General features: G+C 45.0%; 1 protein-coding gene across 1 annotated transcript in view; it reads right to left on the bottom strand.

Annotated features, from left to right (window-relative positions):
* gli3 (GLI family zinc finger 3) overlaps window positions 1-13,440 on the bottom strand; it is a 96,190-nt gene extending 82,750 nt beyond the window's left edge. Inside the window, exon 1 of the mRNA XM_026179958.1 lies at window positions 13,023-13,440. The gene's annotated coding sequence lies outside the window, so the exon portion shown is untranslated. The remainder of the gene's footprint in view (window positions 1-13,022) is intronic.
* Between the last annotated feature and the right edge of the window lie 631 nt (window positions 13,441-14,071).

Here is a 14,071-nt window from a genome sequence, read left to right as displayed (position 1 = left end):
ACAAGTTTAATTTTATAAAGCTGCTTTAGGTGTACCTGCGTGCTCTCATCAGGAACACATTTGCAATTGCATGGCACACGCACTTACACATGCACGCACACAATCAAAAACTGGAGGACATTTATATATAAACTCTTGAAGTGTCTTCTTAGATTTGGCAACACCCCCCCCCCTCACAGACAGGGTACTGTATTTGTGTTCATTTCATTAGGGCGACTGTTCAGTGTCGAGGGCCCCCCGAGGGGGAGACTGGCAGCACCGCAGCATTCATCATCATTACATCAGCGACCACCGAGATCTGCTATCTTAGGCTTATCAACACTGCACAAACGCACCGCGGCGCAGCGAGTTAGAGGGGAGAGATGGGAGATGGAGACGATTGAGGGAGATTGTGAGCAAAAGTGGGATAAGGGAGAAAATGAATGGAGAAAGGGAGGAGTGTGAGACTGAGACTATACGTGCACGTGTGTACGGGTGTTCACGTATGCACGCATGCGTCCGTGTGCACCTCACTGCGCCCCTGCGTGCCTGCACATGTTTTCCTGCATGCACAATGTGTGTTTTGCACGTCGCGCAGCTATGCCAACAATATTAAAAGCTCCTTCACAGCTGGAACAACTAAAACACTGAGGGGCGAAGAAGAAGAGGGAGGAGGAGGAGTGTGAGCCCTTCGGCGAGATTAGCTGAATCTAGCAATAAAACAAAGTGTGCTTCCTATGGACTGCACGTGTTTGCATTGGATCAGGTCAGTGTGAGGGGATGAGATGCCTTAAGGAGACTGTAGAGGTTCTCGGTGGTGGTTAGAGGACCTGTAATGGGTTCAAAACCCCTACTGAGGAGGCGCAATAGCTTCACATGCTTAGGCCTCGTGTTCAATACTGCACTTTTACAGCATGCCCTTGGCCCTGAAGGGCAAAGGGGAAGGGGCTGGGGGGGGATTTGGGGGCTGGGGCTCTCATTCACCAGCAAAAACTTAACATTGTGCCCAGATGGCACTAAGTCTGGCCTACAGCTGATGGGGACCAGACTCTCAAGTAAGGGCCATTTAGCAAGAATTAGTCACACCCTGACACACACACACACACACATATCCAATCCCAGATACACACATGCAAACTGGTTTAGTGCTTGATCTTCTCACCCTTTTTGTGCAGTGTGGCATGTCTGAGTCATTAAGTTTGTTAGTCATTTACACGTTACTGTGTCACGTGTGAGTTCAGCTTTTTCTAGTTACACTGCAAAGCTTTATTGAGACTACTTATGAATGACAATTTGATGTTTTTGTACATTTTAAACATACTGATGTTCATGATTTATCTTTATATTAAAGATACGTGGTCTTAAAAGCATCCCATCAGCAAAAAAACAGCTTTCTACCACAAGTGTATTGCACAACAATTAGAAAATGGAAAGCCTGTTTCAAATGAAGACTGATTTTATTTGTATTTTATTTCCAAGGACAAACAGTGCAACAACACAGAGCATCAGTAGCTTTCACCACAGTTAATAAGATTATCCTCGCATGCGTCTTGGTCCCTCAGACCTCTCCATTTAAGATGCTTTGGAGGGCTGGTGAGGGACCTTGTGTGTTGCACAGCAGAATGAGCCGAGCGCATCTTACATTCCTGGGTAACAAACCCACACGATGTAATCACGACGCTTACACGACGCCTCTTTTGCGCTCGCTACCCAGTAGATAAGGGGCAAATAAAGCGAGCGCCACAATGGAAGCCTTGCTCCTTTTCCCCACAGCCCCATGCTTATTAGATTGTTTATTTATATATTTTTGACTTTGCATTTGTTCACGAACCACTTGTTTCAGGGCAAGTGGGGCTGTGACAACTGAGACAATGGATAATACGGGCAGCTTTGATGCTGCGGTGGCCCAGTTATGCAGTATCGGTTTCCCTTGTTCCTACTTTATCCATTTTCTTCCCATGCTAAAACACAGAGCCTTTGTTTGATCAGACACTTTTTCTGATTCTTAAGGAAAAGGAAAAGATGCTTGTTCAGCCGATTACTGAAGCCTTTCGCAGACAATGCAAACTAATACTTCAGCAAAATATCCCAAAGGTCCTTGAAAAGAAGAGAAAATGCTAGACTTGTTTTTTTTTTTACTGCACACCTTATTTTTTATCTAAAGTTTTCAAACTAATTGTTGCCAACTGCAGCAGCCCGCTACACTCTTAGCTAAGTTTTCCATTCAATTAGCCCGTGCACATGGCAGATATTTTAAAGCACAGGAGAACGGGCCTCCAAACTGCAGCGAGAACAGCTCTGTGTCTGTGGAGGCATTCTTCATACATGTCATTAAAAGGCACTCTACGCTATGCCACAACCAGAGACGCAAGAACAGCATCCTTCGCTGTGCTTTCACAGCAAAAAAAAAAAAAAGTAAATGTTAAACAGCGGCTGTATGTAACCCATGTGTATGTGAACACGGCACGGGAGGAAAAGAGGAAATGTTTCGAGTAGATTTGACAGTATGCGAGACCGGCTGTGTAACAGTATGTATGGACGTGGATGCATATGTTTCTCTACATCCCTTTCAATATGCAAGCGCAATCACTGTGTGTAGAACATGAGCAAGAGAGGGGGGGTGCCCAAGGGAGGGGATGAGTGGAGGAAGTGAAATTCCTCCTCACACACATCTTTCTCTCTGCCTCTGTGCTCAGAGGAGGATCAAGCAGATGGAGGGTCCTGTGTAAGTGGAGTGGCAGCACGTATGATTTTGACAGTAGATCTTCCACTTAGCCCAGGGGACTGTAGAATACACTCCTCTTATCCTCTGCACCCCAGACAGAAGTCAAACCAGCGCTGTTTGCAGCAGCTGAACTACCGAGTGCAATCCGATGGCTGTACAGCTACAGGTTAGAGTGTTATTGTGAAGCTGTCCTGCCCACTCGGACTTGAATTTCCTCCTCTTTTCAGTTCAGTTTTCCTCCTTTCTCATTTTGCTCGCACTCCCTTTCTTTCCCTCCCTCCTTGCTTTCCTTCATTCCACTGTGTCATTGGAATAAGTGTTGAAGTGGAATGAGTCAGTGCCGCAATGTGATTAATGACGTGCTCTGGCGTCTCCGGGGCCGAACGCTAAAAACAGCCAGGGGGCAGCGTGATAATGCACAATAATAAAGCCAGCAGACAATCAGCCAGGCAAAGCAAGGCCTATTAGCTAGCCCCATCAGGACGGCTAAGTGAGAAATTAGCCCTTCCCAAGCTTCGCCGCAATTCATCAATTGCCGCGCCTGAATCCCCCCTCAAGAAGTCATAATGTTTACTTAAAGACTGGCCTCGATGCCCCAGCGGCGAGCTTTATTGGCTCTTATTAATTCCCGCCCTGGCCCTCGCGGCCATGCCATTTAAACCGAATTAAAGGGGTGAAAATTGGATGAGATGAAGTTGTCTTGGTGTTGGGCTCTCGTATGATAAAGCCGGACGTTAACGGAGGAAGACTTGGAAAAAAAAAATAAGGAGGGAGGGAGAGAGGGAGGGCAAACAAATCGGCATGTAAAGGAATGCTGAATGAGGCTGTCCAGAAATGTGCCACAGTCAGTCAAAGGAATGCATGGAGAAAAGGAGGAGCACTGCTTTAATGCTAGACTTCCTGTGTAGATGGGAAGTGATCCAAAAGGGTAGCACTGAGTTACATATTCCACAGATGGAGAAAATTATTAGGATTTTTTTTGTTTGTTTGCTTGTTTGTGGCTTTGCATTTATCTTCCATCACAAGTCATTAAAAAATACCTTAAAATAGGGTCAGCACTTCAACCTTAATTCAACATGTCAGTAATAGACAGGAAAAAAGAGGCGAGGGAATGAACTCATATGTGCAGGCTTAAACTAGCAGGACTCTTAAGCACGCTACCTTTGTCATTACTGATTACACCATAGTTGAGAATATCTTATTTAAAAAAAACCATGCATGCTAAATCTGTGAGTCTAGATCCTTAAAAGTTTGCATTACAGACTCCTTATCAGACAGGATGAGCAATATGAGGAGTCCTCCTGATTTTTAAAAACTTTCCCAAACTTTACACACTACCCGAGTAATTAATACATCCTAAAAAAATTAATAAATAAATAACCAGTGTAGTCTCTATTGTCATATATTTCTCTGACAGTTGCTGCTTGCAAAGTTTCCACCTCAGTTTTTTAAGTGCAGTTGCACTGAGCCCTGCGTTGCCGTAAGTGCAAGTATACAAGTTAAGAGTCTCATCTATGCGAGCTGTGAGTCTGTGTTGCTGGATCGGCGGCAGGTGAGGGTGTTCTATAGAGCAGTGTGGAGTGTACCGCAGCGGAGGTGTGAGATCAAAGACAGCTGAAGCTCAGAGGGAGTCCCAAAGACTTCTAGCTCCCTGACGGCTCTCCCCACGGCAGCGTCGGGAGACAACTCTCTCCCTTCACTTTCATATCAGCCACAGATTCCCCACCACCACCACTACCTCTCCCTGCACGGGCTCATAGGCTCCACACATGCACACACACACACACATACACACACACACACACACAGGCAGTCTCCGAGGATTTGCTAGTGCTGCCAAACCTGTATCCCACCACCTACAGCAACACTCCTACACACGGAAGCGCGCACGCACACTGCTGCGCGCCAGAAACCCGTGCATCAAAAACACACAGGATTTTGAAACACCGAGTTCGGAAGAAACTCTCAGCCCAGTGAGAAAGACTCACGCAACTCAAATACCAAGGCAATATCACACGGCACGACGCCGGGATGAGATGCCTTAACCTAACAGTACTGCCGAGTGTTCGTGGAAATAAAACTTCCCATAAACTCCAAAGAGAGCAGGCACAAAATGGCCCCCTGAAAATCCCCAGCATAGAAACCGAGGAACAAGACTTGTCGTTAGACAGACAGCCCCCCCCCCCCCCCCCCCCACCGCCTGCCAACTTGATTGTGAAGAAGCCAAACATCTGGGTGTATTTACTTCATTCAGCTGTTAGCAACCCCACCTCAAATAAATCTGGGAGCTATAACGCCATTTCTCAGGACAGCTCCTAAACAAACACACTCGGCTCGCTCACCGCCGCATGTTCGAGCGTCTCCAGCAGCCCGGCAAACGCAGGCAAATACATTTGCGAGGAGGAGGAGGAGGCCTTAATTGGAGCGTTTGACGGGCGCCTGGGGTTAATTGGGAAGCATGGAGAGCAGCTGGCTCCACCGTGGAAGTTGAGACAGGGATAATAAGTTCACCCTTTGCAGGAGAGACAGTTAGTGATGAATCAGATCAGAGGAACAGTGTACTGTAATCATCCTCACATCTCCCCTCCTCCACCTTGCACTCCTGACAAGCAGAGACAACCTGGCTCCCAGCTACGCAATCTGGCACCTATCACACAGGACTGGCAGTCGCAAGGAGATCACCCAGCAATGCTTCACACACACACACCCGCGTGCCCGCACACACACACCTACTCTAACCCGGGGTTCATTCAGCTAATCACTCACACACACAATAATTCTTACCTCTAGGACACGGAACCTAGTTTATCACTTCACCGGTCGATGTATGTAAATCTCTGCAACAATGTGTGTACTAATGGCTTATTACCCTGCGTTAGCTGGTTTGCATTGATCTCTATGCCAGAGGGAGATGGAGAAACTAGAGCAGTTCGCTGCTCATATGTACCAAGCAGGACTATAATCACATTCCAGCTTGTTTCAATAAAAGACAAACATTAACATAAAGCATCTCAAAAAACACGCTAAATAAAAAAAACCTTCACCCCATCAGTGTGTGCAAGAAAAAAGGGATGGGGAAAAAACTTTCCTGGATTACAGGGTAATCAGGGCCATATGGGATGGTTCTGGGTAACTGTGTGTTGCTCTGAAGTGCACGACTTGTGTTTGTCTTTGCACATTATGACTTTCTGAATAAGAAAACTTTTTTGTTTTTTACAGAGGATGAAAATGCTCAGCGATTGCACATAAAGAAAAAGAAAGTAGCAGCAGCAGCAGATAAAGGGTTTAGCTTTAACACCAAACTCAGTTCCTTCGGCTGGGAGGGTGGCTGAGGGAGCATTTGGAGCTGAAGGAAGCCCAGGTAGAGTCATAGGCAGTAATGGGAGGAGACAGGGACTTAGGGCGCCACACAAAAGCCAGGCTTTATAAATAATTCCAAAAGCTAACAGGATCCCTTGTATGTGTGAATCTGTGAAATACATTCACACGTGAATGCACACACACCCACAGACACACACACACACACAAACACTGCCACCAGGGGGAATAGGTTATTCACACCGCTCCACTGGGGCTGTTGAGCGTCTGACCTGTCTGGATTGGTAAATTTGACCAAATCTTTTTTGCATAGATGATGCAAAGAAGAAAATAAGTCAGGGAATAGAAAAACAGAAAGGCCCATTTTTCCAAGTCAAACACACACACACACATTTACACACTCACTCATAATGCAGGGCAGCAAAGCACACCGGAGACCTGTCTTGTAAATCTCTTTGTGAAAGCAGCTTTGGGGGGTAGACAGGGGCTTACATACTGAACCCTGAGGTAGAGCTACAGACTCCACTCCCTCTAACCCCCCCACGGTCTTTCTCCCTCTCCCACACACATACTCTGAGCTCCCATGTTCTCTTTTCCTCACTTTCCATCTACCCCACATTTCCTCCACTTTTCTTGCCCTTCTTTCACCTTTTTCACTTGTTCCCTCCCTCCTTCCCTCCCACCGTTCTTCCTTCTCCCCTCTCTCCTCCCCTCTGTCCGACTCGGGCTCCAGAGCGCTGGTCCTTAGCCCCCGCAGGCTCCCGTGGCGTTGCAGTGACTAATGTCCTGCCTTTGCTCAGACAATGAGTTTGAGACTGAGCCGGGAAAGTGTTGAGGAGGGGAAAAAGACTCTTGCACCTTTGACAAATGGAACCCTTCGCACTCCCATGCCCACTGAGGGAGCTTTTACAATGTTGCGCTCCACGCTCCACGTCCTCCAAGGGACGACTGCGACCCACAAAGCCGCATCTGGGGGAACATAATGAATTCTTTGGGAAGTCTAACCTGGCTTTCTTCATGAATAAGATATATTTCCAAAGCATGTCGACCCCTCTTAATAAAAACACCAGTCTGGCAGGAATAGCCAAAGCCGTTTTAGGGCCCCATGTACACGTTAATATTTCTGTTTCTCGATAAATTTTCTCAGGCCTGCTTCTTTCCAGGCCTGTCACTGCAAGGCCAGCCCAACAAATTCCCTGGAAAGTAGAGAGGCCACAGTGACAAACTGTCATTAAAAACGGCTCGAGTCCATCTCTTTCAAGGAACTCAAACTCTTGCTCGCTCCCTCCTTTTCTCCACGCACCCTACCCCCCATGCAAAACTGAAAGGAACCGGGCTTTGTCTGAGGAGCAAAGGAGAGAGGAATCCCCCCCCACCCCTCTTCTCTACAACCCTACCTCCCCTCCCAGAACCCTGTTCCTCACTCCCTGCGGAGTATTGTTAAAACACAGCCCCCTCTCTTTCCGTGGCCCGGGCTCTTAAAACAGCGTGCTTTGCATGAGAAAAAACGATTAGTCTTCAAATGCTGCGCTGTCAAAGGAGGGCTCTTTCAGGTTCGGGTAGAAATTTGCTCAGATAGTAGAGTTCCCCTTTTGTTTTTCCAAGATGAGGCATTATTAGAGCCAGAGTCTGTTAGCATTCATTACTGAAAAGAACACACTAAAGGGGTTTATTTGGGATACCCGCCCCACACGCCCCTCCTTTTCCAACTTGCCCCAAGTCCACGGCAGACGGAAACGAAGGCGGCAGAGCGGGTAAAGAGGTACTCATCTAAAACATGTTTGGAGAGCAAAGAGAATGTCTGGGCCTGCTCTTCTTTCAGGTATTAACCTTGGGATTTATATGTGACACCCAAACAACAGACACCCCCTTGACCTCCACTCGGGGACTCACCAAAGCTCGGCGATAACTCCCACTGAAAGACAACTACAAGCAGCACGGGGCTGCAAACACACAGCGCGAGCATCGTTGCATGACAACACATAACTTAATTACTGCTGTGAGTGCAGGTGTTTTGTGCAACAAAATGCACTACACAGGGCTCAGTTTAAACAGTTATGGCAGAGGGAAAAAAATTAGTGCCCAAACTGATGCCTCGGTGCAGCCTAGCCCCACACGTCAAGAAGCAGCGGTACGTGACGGATCATTGTTCACAGCAAGCGGCCAGTTCATCTGTCTCCCAATCGCCACCCTTGACAGGAAAGCACAGACCCCCTCACGGATGCCACAACCGGCTCCCATCAAAGCTGACACAATGCCACATCTGCACTAAGAAAGAGCCCCCACCAAACCCGCCACCGCCCCGGAGCCCCAGGAAACTGTCTCTTTAGGCGCACAAACTTTACACACAAACAAATGGGCCCCCGGACTAAAAGCACTTCAACTCTCGCTGCTACACTTCACACGGCGGACTTAAAGACATTTTTACAGCAGCTACAGCAAACAGAGGAGGAGATGAGCAGCAGTCACACGCAGGCGTGACCTGTCCGCTTCTCTTCCAAAGTGTGCGAGAAAAGAAAACACCAGTCACGAGCTGGCACACCACTGGATCCTCGCACACAAGCCCGCGTTTCTGCCGCAATAAAATTTACCGTCTCCTACAGCAGGCTTTATGTCGAGCTGTCAAACACAGCTTCATCTACCGTAAATCCGAACCACTTGATTCAAATTTATGTGAATGTTTCCCCACCCCCACCATTTTTTTTTATTGCCGTTTTCTTCACCTCACTCTGGGAGGCAAATTGTCAGGTGCAAATGGACTTTCCAAAGGACGAAAGCTATAGCAAAAAAAAACTTTTCCAACTTTTTTTTCCTTTTTATTTTTCATGCAGTTAAAAGACGAAAAAAAGACAGTAAGAAAGAGAACAGCACACACACAAAAACAAAAAACTGTATGAATGAGAGAACAAGAAAGAGAAATAAGAGTGTGAATGAGCACGAGAATGCATGTGCACTCAGAGTACGACTGTTTTTGCTGGCTAGCAAACACCCAAGTGAATTACAATCCCTGAATGCGAGTCATATACATATGTGAAATTACATTTTTCCCTTCTCGAGTCTCATATCGCCTTCATCACTATTTTCCCTCCCCGCCATACGCCTTATCCAAAGACATCACCCCTTGGCTTGAAAGGTGCCTTTAGCAGACTCCTTGAAACAGCGAGTGAGGGTCCCGCTCTGGGACAATGATGGTTGAGGTGGAGGGGAGCCGGGGGAGCAGGAACACATAGCATATTAAATCTGCTGGCGGAGCTGGGTCGTCCACGCACAGAGCCAGAGAGCCAGATCTGAGGCATGCCCTGAAGGGATGGCTGGGCCTGGGGATTAGGAGGCCAAGGAGAAGCCCTCGCACACCCGAAGACCCCTTCTTGTCTCTGCTCATACGCAAATGCATCCAGACATTTTGACGCTCCTCAGGTTTGCTGTCTCAGCCCAAGTTTTCAGAGCACTCCTCCGTGCCTCACAAACTGCACTTACACACACACACACACACACACATTTCCACCCGCTCTCATGAACAGCCTTTTTTTCCCCTCAATCACTACCTCTGTCTGACTTGTCCTCTTTCTTTCCCCACTGTGTCTGTTTCATTTGATGTCAACATATCAAAGTACCAAATCATCAAAGTAAGAGAGTAAGAGATTTCTTTTGGGGGCCATCTATTCAACTACGCCAGCCGTATGCAAGGAAAGCAACAGCTAATCACAATGTGAGCTGATTTTTATTATTACATAAAATGAAACTGTCAGTTTTATCCTCTCAGGAAGTTTTAGGAAAAGTACAAAAAAGCGAGGGAAAAAAAATCAACGAACCAACAGCAACCTGCAGGAAAACCCACAAAGTGAGCACGATTACACAAAACCCTCACATCTGTGCTCATTATCTAAAGGATAATCAACTTCCCTCACATTACCCTCGTTTTAACAAAACATTTGCCACCTCTTTGAGTGCTTCAGGTCGTGGCATTAGCACAACAAAACAGCTCATTAGGGCTTCTTGCATACAAACCTGATAACAGGTATACTTCCAACAGGGCAAAAAAGGCCTGAGGACACAAACTGCCTGTAACTGTGAATGTAAGGCCCTTACAAAGAGGAGCAGGCCATACCTCAAAAGCTAATAGCACATCATCTCCCTGCATTAACATGACATCCCCTATTCTGCCAGGTCACCAGGTCACAGGTGTCCTCGGCCAACGTCCCCATGCATAAAAGAGAAATTTTTAAAGTTGAGATAAAGCAGCACGCTGCTGCCGCCGCCGCTGATATCTGACGGACCGATTCCTGCAGAGGGAAACGTTATCCGCCTTTTCCTCGCGCGTGGAGTTATGAAGCACAGAGCGGCAACGATACATCTTTCCTGGCTACAGTAAGCGAATGGCTCTAAGTTGTGCATCTCATTCCAGAAGATTAGCATCTTAAACAGTGCTGCATTCATCCTTGCTGCTGCATTGTAATGAGACAAAGTCCTTTATTTGGAAAAGGTGCACCACTTTCAGATAGTATCGTGCGAAAGCAGAAGCAGCAAAATTAGATATACACACAGACAGTGTGCAGATTTATCTTTTACAATTTTTCACAAGGTGGACTTCCTTTCTTATGATTTATTATTTATTAGATATTTGGAAAATATATATTACATACATTAGATTATTGTGTAACTATAGAAATTGAAGCCATTATTTTTTAATTGATTTAACCATTTAAAAATGTTACATATTTTGATCTATCAGCACTGAATTGTTGATTAATCGTCAAATTTAAATGTGATGTCTTATACTGAAAATAAAATGACAAGGGCCTCCTATGATGATATACAGGGAACAATATTTATCGGTGTAATTTTTTTAATTACCAGTATCATCTCAAAATGCTTAATTAAGAAGTCACACGCCATAAAAATGCATAAATACATGCAAACAAAATTTAATTACAAATTGTCCTCAAGTTGTCATTTTAAAAATAAAGCTTAGGCCTAAAATTTTCAGATTTTTAAGGCCTGACTTGTCTGCTTTTATTTTTTTAACTGAGTGCAGTGGTAAATTTTCCAGCTTCAGCCCTGCGAATGTTATTTTGTTATTATCAATAAAATAGAATGGGGGAAATATTAAATGACAGTTTATGTGACAGTGCCTATTTTATTTTATTGGACAAATGTTACCAAGACCTGCAAAAGCCCCGCTCAAAGCCAAATGCTCAGACAAGATGAACGATGAGAGCAACCTTATAAAAAAAACACCCAAAAGGAGATTTTTTTTTTTTTTATCTGTGTGTCCTGTTAAACATCTTATTTCGTATCGCTGCTCCGTCTCAAGGCAGCCAAACCTCCGTTAATAATTTGCCATGTGCCAAAAAAAAGAAAAAAGAAAACCCACACACACATACACAACACTCACAAAAAAAGGGAGGATTTGAGCTGCACCGCATGGCTGAGCACCTCGGACCCTCGTCGTCTGTATGAAACCCGAGAGCAGAGGAGCAGATAAAATGTGGAACAGCTGGCGAGGAACAGGAGGGAAAGTTTCAAACAAATATCTGCACATGTGGAGGCTCGAGGGTGGGGGGGGGGCTCCCAAACGTTTTCATGTCCTGGACCCCCAAAATGAACACACCAGACTTCTGTTCCCCTGTTCCCACATTTTTTTTAAATCTGCACAAGCCCATGTGAGAGCTTTCTATTCTTCTTCTTCTTCTTCCTATAATTATTATTATTGATGTAACTTTTTAAATGACACCTTGCATGTGAAGTATATCCATCACTTTTTAAATACTAACAAACTCTAATCAACTAAAATACAGAGGATTTATGCTTTATTTAATTTTGCTTGGGTCCCCCATAAAACCTCCCCCATGGACCCCTGCAGGGCCACAGACCTCAGTGTAATGGGCTTAAATTTCTCTGAGCACATGCGCATGCCTTCAAACACACTGTGATGTACGCTTAAATATGTTCTTTCTTAAGGGGAAGAACATCATTTTAAAAATTTTCCAATGCAAATCAAATTGACAGAAGCTCTGGAGAGTCTCTTTAACTACGTCAGGTTAGCGGATGCTGACAGGGAAAACAAAGATTTATATGAAATCATCCAAATACTTTAATTTTCTCCGTTTTTATAACTAAAAATAATTTCATGAGGAAATTTAATGTTATAATTTATTGTCAATTTTTTTTTGAGTTTTTCCAATTTTAAGTCTCGGCTAATTAAATATTACAAAACTATAAATGACTAGGTGCTCGATAGTGAAGCAAGGGGAGGTCAAAGGTCAAGGGGAGGGTCAGCCACAGGTTTTGGGTGGATTGAAATAAAAAGTTGAACATGTATGCCGTCACTAAGTGTTTCCCCGAGTCTCTCGCTTGTTAAAGCAAATCAATAACAGATCCTGAAATATGATCACAAATGCACATAAATATGACCCCCCCCCCCCCCCCCGTCTCATCCCACGCCACTATACACCACACCCCCGCGCGCGCTTATTTGAGGTCCAATAAAGTTTCACTTCCAAACTCTAAGAGTGTTTTTTCCCCTCTCTCTGTCTTATTAAACTTTACAAAAACACGTTTTTCATTAATGTGAAAGTTTATGCAACTGGTTTGAAAATGCACATCTGTCTGCGGTGGATACTTGTTAAGTCTGCCATCCGGGGGTTTCTAACAACCGACGCTTCTTTCACAGATTAAATCACAGCCGGGCCGAGCGTAAAACAGACAGTGGTGCATTTACGCTGTTTCTTTTTTCTTTCTTCTTTTTTTGGAGGGGGGAGTCCCTGATCGAGGCTTTCTTCGCTAGTTTCATAAACTGTTCTCGCAGTTGGTGCACTTCACCTCTACATCTGAACTTGTATGAAATTCCATCGTTTTGAAATATGAAACCTCCGCTGCTTCACAAACTCTGAGTGGCTTTCTCAACTTTAAAAGCAGACAAACGAGCGCAACAATGTTCAGAAAGAAAAAGAAAGTGTATTTGTGTGCGGTGTGTGCGAGCTTTCAGCAGATTACTTACTTCTCTCTGGGTGAATTCCCCTCTAATTCTCGACTTTAAAAAAAATCTTCTCAGGCGAAAAAAGAAAAAAATATATAGATGTGTCTTCTTTCCTCTTCTCCTCCTCTTCCTAACTTGCAGATGTGCCTCTAGAGTTGCCTGGGAGTTTTTTTTTCTTTTTTCTTTTTTTACGCTGCAACTCCAACTCCAAAACGGCGCTGCCAGACTTTTTCCTCTTGTCTGTCTTTCTCCTCCTTCTCACAGTTTGCTGTGTTCAACCACCGCCGGACTAACACCATCAGCCTGCCGATAATATCTGCCGATAGCAGACCGCAGATGTGCGTAAAAACAACATAAGCGTCAGAGAAGCGCATGGAGAGTTGTTATTACATTTAGAGCGGTTTTTTTTTTCGGGAAGAGGGAGAGAGAGAGAGAGAGAGAGAGTGAGGGCGAAGTGTGGGACTCCAGCTGCTCCTTCCCTCGCTTGACTCCTCCCTTCGGATTGCTCCCTCCTTTACTCACTGCCTACTCCTTTTTTATTTTGTGCAGGCTACCCCTTTCTTTCTCTTTCTTTCTTTCTTAGTAAGCATTTTAAAGACTTGTTCCTCAGTAGTACTATTTCTGTAGTAGAAATAAACCTAGAGGGGAGAAAGAACAAAATAAAACTGAAGTTTCAGTCCTTACACCACAAAGAAGAGGAAAACAGGTCCAGGTTAAGCATGAATGACTGCATTTTAGGGACCAAGAGTTAATTGGATCCAAGCTTTAACTAAAATAGCTGAAATAATCTCATAGATCTCAGTTGAAAACACCCACTTTTTAATGTAGAAACTCATACATACATTTAACTGCAGATTTATGAGAGCCTCCTGGGCTCAGCCTTCAGAGTCATACCTACTAATGCTTCAGCAGAGGGAAGCCCTCCTGTAGGGTTAGGTGTAATCAATATACATAATCAATATACAGGGAAATTATGTGGTAAGAGAGGTCTTTAGGGTGCAGTTTCAATCAATGAAGAGGTGGGAGTTTGGGAAGGAAAATCAACCGTTTAACCAGCATTTGAATGTGTG

This window comes from Astatotilapia calliptera, chromosome 9 (genome assembly GCF_900246225.1).
Source record: "Astatotilapia calliptera chromosome 9, fAstCal1.2, whole genome shotgun sequence".
Taxonomy (NCBI): Eukaryota; Metazoa; Chordata; class Actinopteri; order Cichliformes; family Cichlidae; genus Astatotilapia; species Astatotilapia calliptera.
This window is presented reverse-complemented; position numbering and strand designations above follow the sequence as displayed.